Source organism: Engystomops pustulosus, chromosome 4, assembly GCF_040894005.1.
Source record: "Engystomops pustulosus chromosome 4, aEngPut4.maternal, whole genome shotgun sequence".
NCBI lineage: Eukaryota > Metazoa > Chordata > Amphibia > Anura > Leptodactylidae > Engystomops > Engystomops pustulosus.
In genome coordinates, this window is record NC_092414.1 from 108,079,128 (window position 1) to 108,095,340 (window position 16,213).

At 41.9% G+C, this 16,213-nt stretch overlaps 1 long non-coding RNA gene across 1 annotated transcript in view; it reads left to right on the forward strand.

The window, feature by feature from the left end:
- LOC140126957 (uncharacterized) overlaps nucleotides 1-13,465 on the forward strand; it is a 122,783-nt gene extending 109,318 nt beyond the window's left edge. Inside the window, exon 4 of the long non-coding RNA XR_011854932.1 lies at nucleotides 13,425-13,465. This is a non-coding gene — a long non-coding RNA (uncharacterized lncRNA). The remainder of the gene's footprint in view (nucleotides 1-13,424) is intronic.
- The last annotated feature ends 2,748 nt before the right edge of the window (nucleotides 13,466-16,213 follow it).

Sequence of the window (16,213 nt, forward strand, 5' to 3'; positions counted from 1 at the left end):
GCGCCGTGAGCCATGAGGCCATTGCGATGTGAATGTAGCCATTCGTGTGAATGTAGCCATAGGCGCACCTTTTCTGTCCTCAGGTTTTCACTCTCAGGTAGGGTACCACACCAACTGTCATCTGTCACTACTGGCCAGGGCTTACAAACCCTATGTACAGGGTTTGTAAGCCCTGGCCTGGAATGTGGGAGTAACCATCACACCTAGCTCCTGCTCCAGAAAAAACGGTATATATACAATTTGAAGAAAGGTGCTGCCATGGAGAAATAATTTTTTATGTATGAATTTCTATTCTTGTACAGAAGATTAACGGGTGATATCAATCATTAATAAGTATATAATACCGGTTTGTTCTGTATTAATATAAATAATTGAGTTACTTGTATCCTTTTTAGGCCAATGCTAAAAATATAAAGGCGAGTATTATATAGTGGCATGTTTTCAGGATAAAATACAGTAGGCCTTTTTTCTGCTGTTATACAACCATATTACCATTGTATACTCAAATGTATAAGAGCAGTATTATTACTGTATAAGAGCATTATTACTACATCAAAATCACTTGTCTAGAATGAGGACATCCCTCTAATCGTAACTATAATATTTCGTAATAGGCGCTTATTTAAATGAGAACATAAATATGTTTCTTTATATTTTATTCTGACAAAATGATGCATTGAAAAAACAAGCTCTACTTTATATGGCTTATTCTTGACCCCAAAGTGCTGTTTCCCAATGGACTTAGAACTGATATAACTTTGTTCTAATACCATCAGCTCTTCCCTATCTGCAGATTGATGCAGGTAAACACATCAGATTGACAGTGCACAAAGTGAAAGGTTCTCTACACATCTATTTTTAACTTCTAGCGGGAAGAACCATGAAAATGATTGGAATGTTATGAAGGGCATTCACTACATAGATGGGCAGTTAAAGACAATTGTGGATTTCTGATAAAGTTAATGGTGTTAATGGTGACTATGATAGAAAGGTGTAAGAAAACAGAATGCATCACAGCATGCAAAATATGATATCGCATAGCATTAACCACAACTGAACAATGGGGCACATTTTCTAAGATTGTCGGAAACTGCACTAAAAGTGCTCTGCCTGTGTATAATGCTGCACCAGATTCATTAAGAATGTGCACCATATATCATGAATCTATCACTTCCCTGCAGTGGCCCGACAGAGTGTACCAACTTTTTTGTGTTGCACCTTTAACATAGGTCTGACTGAGTGCTGGAACATGCACTACTTTGTGTTGCATGGTGACTAGCGCAGCTGCACCACAAAAGGGTTGCGTGCCGCACAATAACGGCGTGGACACTTTTGAAATACCTGTGCAAGCCATTTACACCTAAAAGAACGTGCAAAGTCCGACAGAAAACAGGTGCAAAGCCCTTAGTATATGTGCCCCAATATGTTTATGGCTAAACCCGGATGAACCAACCTGAGGGTTCATATTTTTAAATGATTGGGTCTGTACAAGATAGGTTCTGTAGATTTGTTCTTAAGTTAAATTTGTATGTAAGTCGGAACTGTATATTTTATAATTGTAACCCCAGCGAAATTTTGTTTGGTCTCTGACAAATGGGTTTCTAAAAATGTTGGATTGCCATCAGAATCAGGGTTAACAATAAAGCTGAATTGCAGAAACCTTTCATAACTGCTATAGCTGTTTATTGTAGCCTAAGGCAAAAGTACAGTAAATTACCAACATCCAGAGGTCTGTTTGTAACTAGGGGCCGTCTGTTAATCTGGTGTTTTTAAGTAGGGACCGCCTATATAGGTATTAATACCCAGCAATTCTTTACTTTTCATCTGTTTGGCATCCGCTTTTCATGGATACTCATAAATTGCAGTCTATGAGTGATCCATGAAAAATGGTTCATACTAGGATATGCACACCTTTTAGAATAATGGACATGTGCATTTATATATTAAAAAGTATTGCATTTACTGCATTCATGTTCATGACAGTTCCCAAAAATTGGAATAGTAGAATAGTACATTTTATGTACACACAATGGAGCTTATTTACTAAGGGTCCGTGGACGCACTTTCGTCAGACTTTCCGACGTTTTCAGGTTTTAAACGGCTGTGACAGGTATTTAACAAATTGCGCACTTACACCAGGAAGAAGGTGAACTCCAGCAGACCTGAGTTGGGAAGCGACACATGCAGGATATCGGGCACACGATCTTAGTGAATCGCAGCAGAGTGCATGATCGTCTGACAATGCACTTTCTGTGAACTCCTCTGGACGGGTAAGTAAATGTGCCCTTGTAAGTAACATACAAGTGTTATTGTGCCCTTCTCCCTTACACTTTACTAATTCAACTTTCTACAAAACAATAATACAACTCTTTAGAGGAGATTTATCAGAAGTGTCTGATAGTAAAACTGTTCTAGTTGCTCATGGCAACCAATCAGAGCTCAGCTTTCATTTTATAAATTGCTGGAGCTAGATAAAAATAAGCTCTCATTGGTTGTCATGAGCTACTAGAACAGTTTTACTCTCAGACAACTGTGGCATTTTGAATCCGTTTTTAGTTCGTTTTAGTCATGCTTTTTTGAAAACACATCAGTTTTTTGTCCTGTTCTCCAATTATCTTAAATAAAAATGGGCAAAAACACACGCGTTTTGAAAAACGCACACGTTTTTGAACACATGCGGTTTTTAACGGACTTAAAGATGCATCACTAATAACGGACTAAAAACGGGTTCAAAACGCCACGTGTGACACCACCCTTAGGCCCCTTTCACACTTGGGTTTTTCACGCGCGTTTTCTGCGCGTGCTTTTGATGCGCAGAACTTGCATTGCACTCTAACCCACTGTAACCAATGGGTCTTTTCAGACTTGCATTTTTTTTCACGCACACACACGCTTTTTTTTTAATGTGTGTTTTAATCTCGGCATGCTCTACTTTTGCAAGTCACGCACGTGAAAAACGCACCATACAAGTCTACGGAGACGCACCAAAAACGCATTTCACTCTGAGACACTTGCAAGTGCAATGCAAGTGCAATGTGTTTTTCATGCATCAATTGCCATAGAAAAGATAGAGCTCAGTCCATTTCACGTGCATTTTCTGCGTGTGAAAAACGCATTGAAATTGCATTGAAATTGCATTGAAAACGTGCGTAAAAAACTGAGACACTGAACAAACTCTGACTGAAAACTGATTGAACTCTGATGCAAAATGTGCGTTTTTCACTGACCAAACACTCATCGCACCCTGATCAAACTCTGACGTGATCTGCAACGCAAGTGTGGAAGGGGCCTTAGTGTCACAATGTAAATATCTTTTTTTTTCCATTCTTTGCCCGGTCTGCTAATTGGAAGGAGGGGTTAGTTTGCATAGGTGATAAATTAAGGGATAGCAACTCCGTTTAAGCTTGCTTATTTTGGCCTGTGCTTTTAAGTGACTTGTGGACATAAGTGAAGTTTAAACAAGTGAAGTTCAAAAAACAAGGAGTTCACAGAATTGTAGGATGATCTGTAACAAGATTGGTGGTATGCTCCAATTCTCTGCTGTATGTATACATTACTGGAGAAGGAGTTTCAGGGTGAATACCACTGCGATAGATGGGCCCATATTTTTCTGCTGGAAGCTCGAGTTAGAGATTTAGAGGAAGATATTGTATGCCTGTAAGCAATCAACAATCTTGAGAGGAGTATTCTGCTTACAGAGCAAGCAATAAGCGGAATAGAAGTGTAGGGTGGAAAAGAAAGCCAGGAGGACCAGGTAGGTAGCTGGGTTACTAGAGATAGAGGGATAGAAAGGGGTCCAAGAAAAGAGAGACTTATTCTGACTCTGAACACCCTAGCAAGATTGTGCAATGATGTAAGGATGTCAGTGTCAGAAATGGCAGGCCTAGCGGATCCTGCTCTCCTGAACATCCGGGAGAGCAGACGAGCTAGTAGTAGGGGGGGTGGTAGTGCAGGTAAGCCAAGGCAGCTAGTGGTTGTAGGGGACTCTATAATCAGGAAGATGGATAGAATAATAGAATAAACCGTCTCAACCGAATGGTTTGCTGTCTCCATGGTGTCTGCGTTCGGCATTTGGTGGAAAAGGTGGAATATTACTTAGGGAGTTAAATGCATGGGAGTTAAATCCTGGTTTTGAGCTGAGCAAAGATTTGGGTTCCTAGAGCATTGGGCTGACTTTTCATTGGGGTACAAGCTGTTTTCTGCAGATATTTGCTGTGCTGGGGGAGAAGATCCTAGCAGGGGTGCTGACTATTTAAACTAGGATTTGGGGAGGAGGATAAGGAAGAACCTAAAGGGGTAGACAGGTCAGAGAGGGGGCAAGTTATGTTGGTGGGTGGCGAAGTGGGTGGTTAATGGGGGAGTAAGCAGTGGATAGGGAAATCCACAAGTTAAAAACAATAGTGAATATATATGTGCCAGTAAAATTACTATAAATCAAATAAATAACTGTGGAAAATCAAAGGGTGTGTTCACAAATAGCAGAAGTATCACAGGTAAAATGGGTGAACTTGAGGCTCTGGTATTAGACGAACAGTTAGATGTTGTTGGTGTAGCAGAGATATGGCTCGATGCATCACATGATTGGGGTGTTAATATTCAAGGTTTTACAGTCTTTCAGAAAGACAGAGCAAATAGGAGAGGATGTGGCATATGTCTGTATGTCAGAAAAGACCTAAAGGGGTTGTGAATGAGACAGTGGTCACTGAAGAGTATGAGGAGGCTTAAACATTTTCAAAAGAAGGATAGCTTTGAGAAATATTGTTGGTGTAATTTATAGACAAGTCTATAAGAGAAAAATTTGCATGGAAGCAGCGTATGGCTCACCCGTTTGGAAGATTTTTCCGCGAGGACTTCCGCGAGTGACCAGCGTGTTCAATGAGTGAAAGGATCCCAAGGGAAAAAACGATCCAGCGCATACGATTAAAAGATGCCTCCAAATTTTATTGCAAACTCCAGATAAAGCAATGGGAAAGCGCACTACAGCACTGTGTCCAGATGGTGGGCTACAGGCATAATCCTACGCGTTTCAAGCGCTTCACACGCTCTTAGTCATGGCTCAATTTTATAGACCCCCCAATATCTCTTAGGAAATACAGGTTCACCTTTATAAACAAATGGTGGGAGAGGGAGGGACAGTAGTAATCATCGCGGGAGACTATTCCAAAAATAATCATCTGTGAAGGTTAGACATTTTATCAACGTTTTGCTGCTTGTAGAAGATTCCACAAGAGTTGATACTTTGTTGGACCTTGGGATTTCTAACAATGGGGAAATTGTCCAAAATGTCACTGTCTGGGAAACCCTCGTAAATAGGGATCATAACATAATTATTTTCCTCTTAAAAAGCAAAAACGTGGAAAATCGAAACATTATGATACTTATGTTAAATGTGGGACATCCAAATCTATACTGGGTCCTTATACTTCTAAATTTATTCCTAAAGGTAACAAGTATAGACGGGCGAGATTACACCTTGCATGGCTTACAGCTACAGTTAAAAGGGCAAAAAGGGCAAAAATCTGATGGATTATCTGAGGCATTCAATAAATACAAAACACTTGCCAAAATATGTAAGTAGGAAATAAAATCAGCCAAAGTACAAAATGAAAGACAGGTGGCCAAAGATAGCAAAACAAATCCTTTTTTCAGTATATCATTGTCTTAAAGATTGCAATCAGGGCTGCTTCGTTCCAGGCTAGCTCTAAGACCAAAGTGTGGAACTGAACCGCATAGGCACCAACGGATGAATCCCCTTGATGTAGATTCAGCTTTGCTGTCTCAGCTGAAGGTGCCCATGCAGGTTCCTCAAAGACGAATGGAATTCAGTGAAGAAAGAGGTAATGTCCGTTGTTGCTGGGTCTTTTCTGTCCCAGCGGGGAGTAGCCCATGCCAGGCCTTTCCTGGAGAGGAGACTGATGATAAATGCTACTTTAGACCGTTCTGTGATGAACTAAGTCAGCATAAGCTCAATTTGCAGGGAGCACTGAGTGATAAAGCCCCTGCACAACTTGGGTTCCCCATTATACTTAGATGGCATGGAAAGTCTCAACCTGGGTTCAGCGGCAGGCAGGTAAACCAGAGTGGCAGACAAAGTCACAGGACCCTGGCACTGTTGCTGAGTAGCCATCATCTGCTGCAGCATGGTAGTAACTTGCCCGAGCTGTTGACCTTGCGTGGGCAGTTCAGGAAGTGGAACCTTGGCGGGATCCATGCCCCGGTCTTGCTGTCAGGCTCCAGGGGTAGTGGACCCACTGGACCACTGCGGACGATGACGTAAGCCAACACCTGCTACTGGATTCTAAGTGGCACCCAGTTTTCACCAGAGCCTGCTGCAACACGGACTTGCTGCGGTGTGGTACCACAGGTGCAACTTTGTCTGCGGTGGCAGCCAAGGTGAGGTACACAGATGTTAGGCAGAATTGTAGTCAGGGACAGGCGGGAGGTCAGGAGCGGAAGTACGGGATTGGAGTCAGGAACATAGCAATAGGTCAAGGCAGGAGGAACAGGATCAAAGTCAATAGGAGAACCAAGGTCACAATGGAAATACAGAACAATAGCATGTGGCAAGGCTGTCAGGCACAAAGTTCCGGTAGGGTGTGCAGTGAGAGGCTGGTTTATAAGGGATTCTGGAAAATGGCCAGCGCTCATGGGGCAACAAGCTGCTTGAGACAAGCAAGCTTTGACATGTTAGTAAAGTGTCCCAACACAATAAAGCCGCTTCTACCCTGGTGTGCCTGATACATGTTGGCTATGTCACAACGTCATAGGTACTATGACACATACCTAGTTTCCTGTACTGCTATCCCTTCCCTAAACTCTTTGCTATTTCTTTAATTTGTAGGCCCTGCATGTAAAAGTGTTTAATGATATTTGATTGAACGTAAATATATAAATGAACAAATAAAAATGGCATCTTAAATGTAATGAAGGGAGCAGATACAGGAACACAGAAGACCGTGAGCCTCAAAACCGTACCATCCAAGAGCCCTACCTGCTTGCCTCATGTACCTTGTACTCATGTATGGGACAACTAGTTGACAACTCCTCCCTAAACGTACAAGTACATCTACATGTAAACAAAAACAATACAAATATATAAGAATAGTTGCCAAGCTGGTTCTCCACAAAGAAAGCAACAAGGTAAGCAATGAAAAAAGTCTCAAATTAGGTAAGGATAAAGAGAATACAGTAGGTGGAAATAAGGTCCCATAAGCTTAAACAGGGATTTCATCAGACACTGACCTAATAATTAATTTGTCAACACATCCCTTAACTGTTATTGAGACCTCCGTCCTCTGGATGTATTTCTTAACAGAGTTAAGTACTACCATGGTGATGAGGGGAAAGCTCTGGAGACTGATAAATTACTATAATGCCATCTGACAAAAGGGTTAATATTGTTATATTCAATACTTTTAAATATAAGGATATACGTCTTAATTTTTTGAAGGACAGAACAGATTTTGGGAAGTGTGGATGCAGAGGCCATATATTTCTAAGGTTGGCCTTAGAGCGGTGGCACACTTCCTAAGGTGAAGGGGCCGACAGCAGGCCAAACAGAACATCTTCATCCTCAAGGCATTAGAATTTTGCCTCAATAGGAATTACTTTCTGTTTAGTTTCAACAAAATTTTATTGATCAATAAGCAAAAAGATGCCTTACAATAGGACAGCCAAAACATATGCCCCTCGCAGGGGGAACAATAGGAAATTCTACCACAAGCAGAGGGGTACAGCAACTGGCCATGTGAACCAACCTATGCCAATTTACTCCTAGGATGGTCGGAAGAAACCCTGGTGTTTTTTTTTATGCCAATCTGTCCCAGATATGCAGGATAGAAGCCTGGCATCTATAAAAAATGGATGATGTCTTTGTGATATGGCAGTGGTCCCAGACATCTCTCATTGAGTTTGTTTGATGTCTTAACACAAATTGAATAGGATTAAGCTTCACACATGAAGTCTCTGATACCTCTTTTCCCTTTCTTGGTGTACACATTACTAAGGGGACTGGAGGTAACCTCATAATAGAGGTTTTTAGAACAGTGACCAATTCATTGCTAAGGTGGGAAAGCTCCCACCTTGCACCTTTGAGGAATGGCATATCAAAGGGCCAATATTTGCATCTTAGATGCAATTGCTCGGAATCCAAAACATCTCTAAGAAAAGGTACCCAGATAAAATCCTAAGAGAAGCATTTCAACAGGCTTTACATGGCAATCGACGTGAACTTTTAAATAAAAAGAGAACTGTGGAAAAATAGTGTTAAATAATAAGACTCATCACAACTTACAATAATAGGGCCGATGAAGCCAGAAAGTTTCTGGCCTCACATTGGAACATCTTACTTATGGACCCTAATCTAACTAAAGTAATCAGTTAACATATAGATCTACAATAACTTATAGGAAGGGACCTTCACTCAAAGATAGGCTAGTTCATAGCCACTACAAACAAGTTCCCAACACAACCTGGCTCGATAGGGCCAAAACCAAGGTAGTGGTTGTGTGGCATGTCCTTCCATGCTAAGTTGAAAATCATTCACCTCGACTGTTGCCCAACAAACCTACTGTATCAAGCAGTTTATAAACTGCAAAACAGAAGGGTATATCTATAGTGCAATCTGCAATTGCAAAATAGAATATATTTGAAAAACAATATGCAGGCTTAGAGAAACCACAGAGAAAACCCCTTGGACTGGCATATTAATATGGTACATAATGGTGACATATAGAAGATTCAGTTTCATGGCATCCAGGCACTTCCACTACCAGGTGACTGGGATAAATATATCCTGCAGTGTAAAACTAAATCTAGATCTTTACCTTAAAGGAAACCTACCAGTTATAATGGCAGGGGTAAGCTGTAAGTACCGAGCACCAGCTCAGGGTGAGCTGGTGCCGGTACTTACTTTTGTTAGTGTTATAAACCGAGGTATCGCGGTTTTAACACTTTTTAAACTTTAGAGCAGAAGACGCTTCGGCGCTGTGAGCGCACGATCGTGCGCGCGCCTACATAGGAAATAGCGGAGATGTTGCGCGCGCACGGTCGCGCGCAGCGCCGAAGCCCCTTCTGCTCTAAAGTTTAAAAAGTGTTAAAACCGCGATACCGCGGTTTATAACACTAACAAAAGTAAGTACCGGCACCAGCTCACCCTGAGCTGGTGCTCGGTACTTACAGCTTACCCCTGCCATTATAACTGGTAGGTTTCCTTTAAGGTAAAGATCTAGATTTAGTTTTACACTGCAGGATATATATATATATATCACCCCAATATCATCAATGAAGCCCTGGACTATGGATGTTTTCTGTAGCTGTAATATTTGGTCACTTGAAAGTAGTTGTCATTTGTCTTATGTGTGTTTTTTTTTTTTACCAAAAATAATCTTAGGGTTTAATGTGTTTACTTCTTTTTTCCAAACTGAGTTTTAGTGTAATATTTGTTTATTATGCTAGTGAATAATGACGGTTGTTCATAGATGTCCCGTGTCATTACAGCTGGAATCTGTTCCATATATGCTTGGTTCATTGATACTCATATTGCTAAGTGTACTTTCAATATTAGTTAATTCTATTATATGAGCAGAATATATACTCTCAGAGCGCCCCCCTTCACTACTGAAACATTTAATGTATTTCTGATCCAGCTCTTTAGCATTGGGAATTTGCATAAGAGCTTGCCTTCTTTTAATTGAGCAATTAACTAAGCGATGACTTCAGTACTTGAGGATATTTGCTGTTTTTAAGCACATTGTAAAAGGCAGACCTATGCGTCCTCTCCTCACAGTGCACCATGCACTAAGTCACATAGATGTCCGCCCCTCACCAGCCTCTGGAGCAAATGGGTAGGCTGATTCTGTCATGTAAGGACGGACGTCATTAGAGAGGTGTGACCATACCAATAGAGACGCTGATAGTGCTCCAAATAATAATGCCACACCCCTCATGTTTACTTTGGACACTTGCATATTCTAGCCTATCATGTATGGATAGGCACTACTGAGGGGGCGTAGCCATATCTTTTAAATGGCATGTTAGCACGATCAAACAGCTTGCACGTCACAATGTTTTAGGACCTGCCACTAAGTCGCCCTATGGTCAAGTTAGTGCCACTGCCAAACCTCTGCTACACCCCTGTCTGTGCCGCAATGCTTACACCAATGCAGGCTACCTGAGCATTTGCTCTGTGGCAAATCTAAAAAAAAATATTCCCATGATGATTGTACCCCTGTGGTACATGAAAGGCATAGGGACCTTAGGGCATAACAGTTTGTAAAAGAAGAGTTGTTATGACGTGAGTCAATTCACTGGGGGTTAGGGACCCTCAGTATAAGAGGGACAGAGAGGTGATGCTCACTCTTGGAGGCACTAAGAACTCAAGAATCCCTGGACATCTATGAGACCTACCGATTACTTTTTGTTTATTAGAGCCTGTTTTTCCCTGTCTATTGTTGCCCTCTCTTCTAAGGGGGTTATTTAGTGATCTTTGATTGATATCTATGTTGCTATTGAGATACTGGCATGGTTGATATGGAGGATGTATATGCCTATATTAGGCCACATGGGCACTTGATGACGTATATTACGAATGATGAGTTGCAGGTGAAGTAATCTTTAATGGGGTAAGTCGTACCAGTTCTGGGGTGGGATATTTTATCCCCCCTCAGTACGTTGTTGAATAGATTACAGATGTTCGGCACATCTGCTTACTTGTCGGGAGATACGCGCGGAACGGTGCGAACAAAATAGTATGTGAAGAACAATATATATGTGTGAAGAACACATTGCAGAACACGGTGAGCAGGACAGAGACAACGAGGAGCAGCACAGAGACACCGGGGAGCAGCACAGAGACACCGGGGAGCAGCACGGAGACATGGGGCAGCGGCAGCACGAAGACATGGGGCAGCGGCAGCACGGAGACATCAGGCAGCGGCACGGAGTGGCACGGAGACATCGGGGCACGGAGACATCGGGGCACGGAGACATCGGGGAGCGGCGGGGAGCCGCACGGAGACATCGTTGCACGGAGACATCAGGGAGCGGCACGGAGACATCGGGGCACGGAGACATCGGGGCACGGAGACATCAGGGCACGGAGACAGCGGGGCACGGAGACAGCGGGGCACGGAGACATCGGGGCACGGAGACAGCGGGGCACGGAGACAGCGGGGCACGGAGACATCGGGGCACGGAGACAGCGGGGCACGGAGACAGCGGGGCACGGAGACAGCGGGGCACGGAGACATCGGGGAGTGGCACGGAGCGGCACGGAGACATCGGGGCACGGAGACATCGGGGCACGGAGACAGCGGGGCACGGAGACAGCGGGGCACGGAGACAGCGGGGCACGGAGACAGCGTATCTCCCGACAAGTAAGCAGATGTGCCGAACATCTGCAATCTATTCTTCACTGTGTTTTTCACTTAAATGATCCTGTGGTCACTGTTTTTATTCTATTCTTCACTGTTCTTCACATCTGCTAACTTGTCGGGAGATAATATACGCGCGGAACAGTGAAGAATAGATTGCAGATGTTTGCATACATCTGCTAACTTATCAGAAGACATTCTTTTTCAATTAATTAACACATTTTATTCCCGAACCATGGTCCCTTTGAAAAATGCTCGAGTCTCCCATTGACTTCAATGGGGCTCGTTATTCGAGACAAGCACTCGAGCATCTGGAAAAGTTCGTCTCGAATAACGAGCACTCGAGCATTTTAGTGCTCGCTCATCTCTAATAACTTTCTTTTCAATCAGAACCCCGTCATACCAGTCATCTATGTCTTACCGAAGATCCACAAACGTCTTCACAAACCACCAGGCAGACCCATAGTAGCCTCGACCGACTCGATATTATCCCCACTAGCCATCTTTATAGAAAAAATGCTTACTCCTTTAACCAAACAATCTCGTTCCTTTCTACTTGATACAAACGACTTCCTACGCCATATTCGCAATCTACACACCATTCCACCAGAAGCGTTCTTGGTCACATGGGATGTATCAAGCTTGTACACGAGCATACAACACCACAAAGAGCTCCAGGCAGTTAACAAACTACTAGAAGAATCACAACATCCCCCTGAAGTTAGAAAATTATGCTTTGACCTACTCTCTCTCGTCTTACGTGAGAATTATTTTATGTTCCAGGACACATTCTATCTGCAGGTAAGGGGTACAGCCATGGGCTCTAATGTAGCCCCCCCTTATGCCAATAGTTGCATGACAGACTTCGAAGAACAATTTGTCTATCCTAATACCAGTTTCCACTCCCATGCCATTTTATGGAAACGATTCATAGATGACATTATATGTATATGGACAGGACCTCTAGACACACTCAATGACTTCCACACCCACCTGAACTCTATATGGCCAGAGTTACAGTTTACCATCAATTATAGCCAACAAAAAATTGATTTTCTGGACACCACTATTATCAAGGACACATTAGGCACATTAGATCTATACACTAAACCTACAGACAGGAACAGCCTTCTACACTACTCTAGCTGTCATTCCAATCCTTGCAAAAGATCCCTACCAAATTCTCAGATGCAGAGGATCCACAGGATAGTCTCTAACCCCACACAAAGAGAAACACGTCTCCAAGAGATGCGCAATAAATTCAGAACACGTGGCTATCCCGAACATGTACTAAAAACAGAGGGACACACAATGAGACTGGAAACACAGAAGGAACCCTGTATCAATTTTATACACCAATACCACCCCACAATATTCAAATTGCATAAGAGCATACGTAAACACTGGCCAATACTTTCCAACAGCCATCCCTCTATTCCAGAGTTCACGCGACAATTTCGCCCCTGCTTTAAACGTCTGCCCAATCTGAGGGACAGATTGGTGAAAGCGGACGAAGGTTCCTCTAAAAACAAAACAGGACAACGATTCCTGTCAACACCCAAATACGGTACCTTTCCTTGCCTCAATTGCTCCCAATGCAACAACGTACTGAGGGGGGATAAAATATCCCACCCCAGAACTGGTACGACTTACCCCATTAAAGATTACTTCACCTGCAACTCATCATTCGTAATATACGTCATCAAGTGCCCATGTGGCCTAATATATGTAGGCGAAACAGTCCAGCACATTAAGGACCGTATATCTAAGCACAAATCAGACATTCGGTGCAATAAACTTTTACTACCCCTTCCATACCATTTTGCCCAAGCAAAACACAAGATCTCCCAACTAAGATTCCAGGTGGTAGAACATGTTCCTATACCTAGACGTGGAGGCAACAGGATCAAGCAACTATTGAGACGGGAAGCATTCTGGATACATCGTCTCAATGCAATGTCCCCATATGGACTTAACAGGGAATACGAGATACAAAATATGTACTAATCCCGAAAACCTCCTATTCACTAATTATGCTTTGTTTCATTTCAGATTACCTGATTTCCTGAAGACCGCATTGCAATAGGTATATATTCTTCTCCTTCCCCCCTTCTTCTCTCCACATAGACACACTCCTGACATATTTGACACACCGGTGACAATATAGTCATACACCCATCCCTTATTAGACGCAGACCACATCATTTACAACATACACATAGTACAACCCTACTCCCATATTCATATCACACACTGATTACACTCTTTAATTACAGGCACTATCACATTTACATTCCAGATCTCCATACAGCATATGTTCATATCGCTCACACCTTCTTACCTTATCTTCAGCTCCGTTCCCTGCGCGATCGCTTGATTGTCTTGTTTAACTTCCGCGTTCCACTCTGGAACGCAAGCGACCGACAGCTGAAACCGGAACGTCACTTCCGGTTTCCGGTCTGCTCCTTCATATACCACAGCGATCGCCCCAGAACGCCAGCGCTCTCCTCCATAGCGGACCTCCGCTACCTACTCTCCAGCGCTGCAGCGGCCATTGCGCCGCAAGCCTAATCTATCCATTCTCTTCCTTAACATATACCATGCAATCCGGTAAGTATAGAGAACCTGTGCCTATATATCCTTAGTATGTACCCATCATGGATATCACTATGTACTTAGTGAATATAGCGAATATGTCCTTATGTATATAGAGTACCTGAGCCTTATGGCCCAAAACATGTACCCATCATGTATATCAGTGTATATTACTATGTACCGCTATACCCGTTGTATCCTCCAGTATACTGTCACGTGCATACTTTTTTATCGTTCCTACATAGACAACTATTGTCCATACACCCCTAGGTCTATACACATAGTCCTATGAGGATTGTCTCACACATCCAGGAGCCGTGATTCCAAGCCCACTGACCTTGGCTAAAAAACTCCAGGAGACCACATTTATTCAAGGTTCACCTTGATCACGTACCAAGTGGCAACAACGCATCATCCTTGACCAAACTTATCGCCCTATATGTGTTTCCTATTTTTTGTACATTTATGTATATTATGTATATATTACTTCACCATTATTGATTTGTATACACTCTGTTTCTTGTATATAGTGCCTGACGAAGGTCCGTATGTAGACCGAAATGTTGTATAAAAGTTTTGGATTGCCACGCTTATACACTTGTGAAATAAAACTCACTAACTTGCAAACGCAACTAATACGAGTGCCAAGTCTTTCTCAATATACACAGGAAACCTAATGGCTGCTGCGGTCCCAGTGAGAAAGCATAAAAGAAAAATTGGTTTGGTATTCAGCACCAGCGAGACTAGTTCCAAAAAAGTTCAAATTCAATAAAATTTATTGATACATAGTTAAAAAAAAATATATATAAAGTAGTGATTCGTGATAAATGGGTTGATGGATTCATCAGAATTATCAAACAAAATTTGATTCATTCATTCTGACACGAACAAGATCCCCATTGAAGTCAATGGTGACCTGTATTTCAACAACCAAAAAATGGCTCTAAAATAGTCACATCGTTTAAAGGTGCTGTTGCTGTTTAGACCCAGTTAGTCATTCTCTTGGCATTAACCCTTTCACGACCTGTGGCGTAATGGCATGTCACGGGTCAGCTGTGGGTGCTTGGAGAGGGCTCACAGGCTCATAGCCGGCAAGTCTTTGCTGGGGGTTAACCCGCACATCGCCGCCAGCAAAGCTGCCGGCGGCTTCAAAAAGATGGCGGCACATAGATCCTTTGCCATGACAGCCTTGGGTCTTCTTGTTTCAATCCATTCATTACAATGTCTGATTTGCACATTGTAATGAATGAGGAGGAAAATCCCCATATACTGCCATACAGTGGTATGGCAGTATATGATAGGATCAATCAGAAAGCCTAGGGTTAAAGTACCCTAGGGAGTCTGAAAAATAGTAAAAGTAAAAAGTTTTTAAAAAAATTATAATAAAAAAACCTACAAATTGAAATCACCCCATTTTCCCTAGAACTGATATAAATATAAATAGTAAAAATCATAAACACATTAGGTATCGCTGCATCCAAAAATGAAAAATATAATAACCATTTTGCACTGCATTTAACCCCGTAATGGGAAAAAAACAGAAAATCGAAAATGGAACTATTTAGACACTTTTGAAAAATATTTAAAAAAATCAATAAAAATTGATCAAAAGGTTATACAGTCCTAAAAATCATAGCATTGAAAATTTCATCAAAAGTTACAAAAAAGATACCACACACAACTCTGTAAACCAAAGTATAAAAAAGTTATTAGCGCCAGAAGATGACAAAATAAAAAAATGTATTTGTAAATGTATGAAAACATTATAAAATCTATACAAATTTGGTATCCCCATGAACGCACCAACCTAAAGAATAAAGTAGACCTGACATTTGTGGCGCACAGTGAAAGCCGTAAATTACAAGACCACAAGAAAATGCTGCAAATGCGTTTTTCACCAATTTCACTGCATTTTGAATTTTTTTCCCGCTTCCCAGTACATGACATGGAATAATAAATACCATCACTATGAAGTGCTATTTTTTATGCAGAAAACAAGCAGTCACACAGCACTTTACGTGTAAAAAAAAAAGTTATTGATTTTTGATTGTGGGGAGTGAAAAATAAAAATGAAAATACAAAAAAGAGCAAGGTCCTTAAAGGGTTAAAAGAAGCAATGGGAAACCATAAGACCCTCCCTCTTACTGTGATTATCGGGCTTCTAGGTGTCCTTACCCAGTTAGTCATTCTCTCTGCATTAAAAGAAGCAATGGGAATCCACAAACCATTTCTCTCACTGCAGTTAA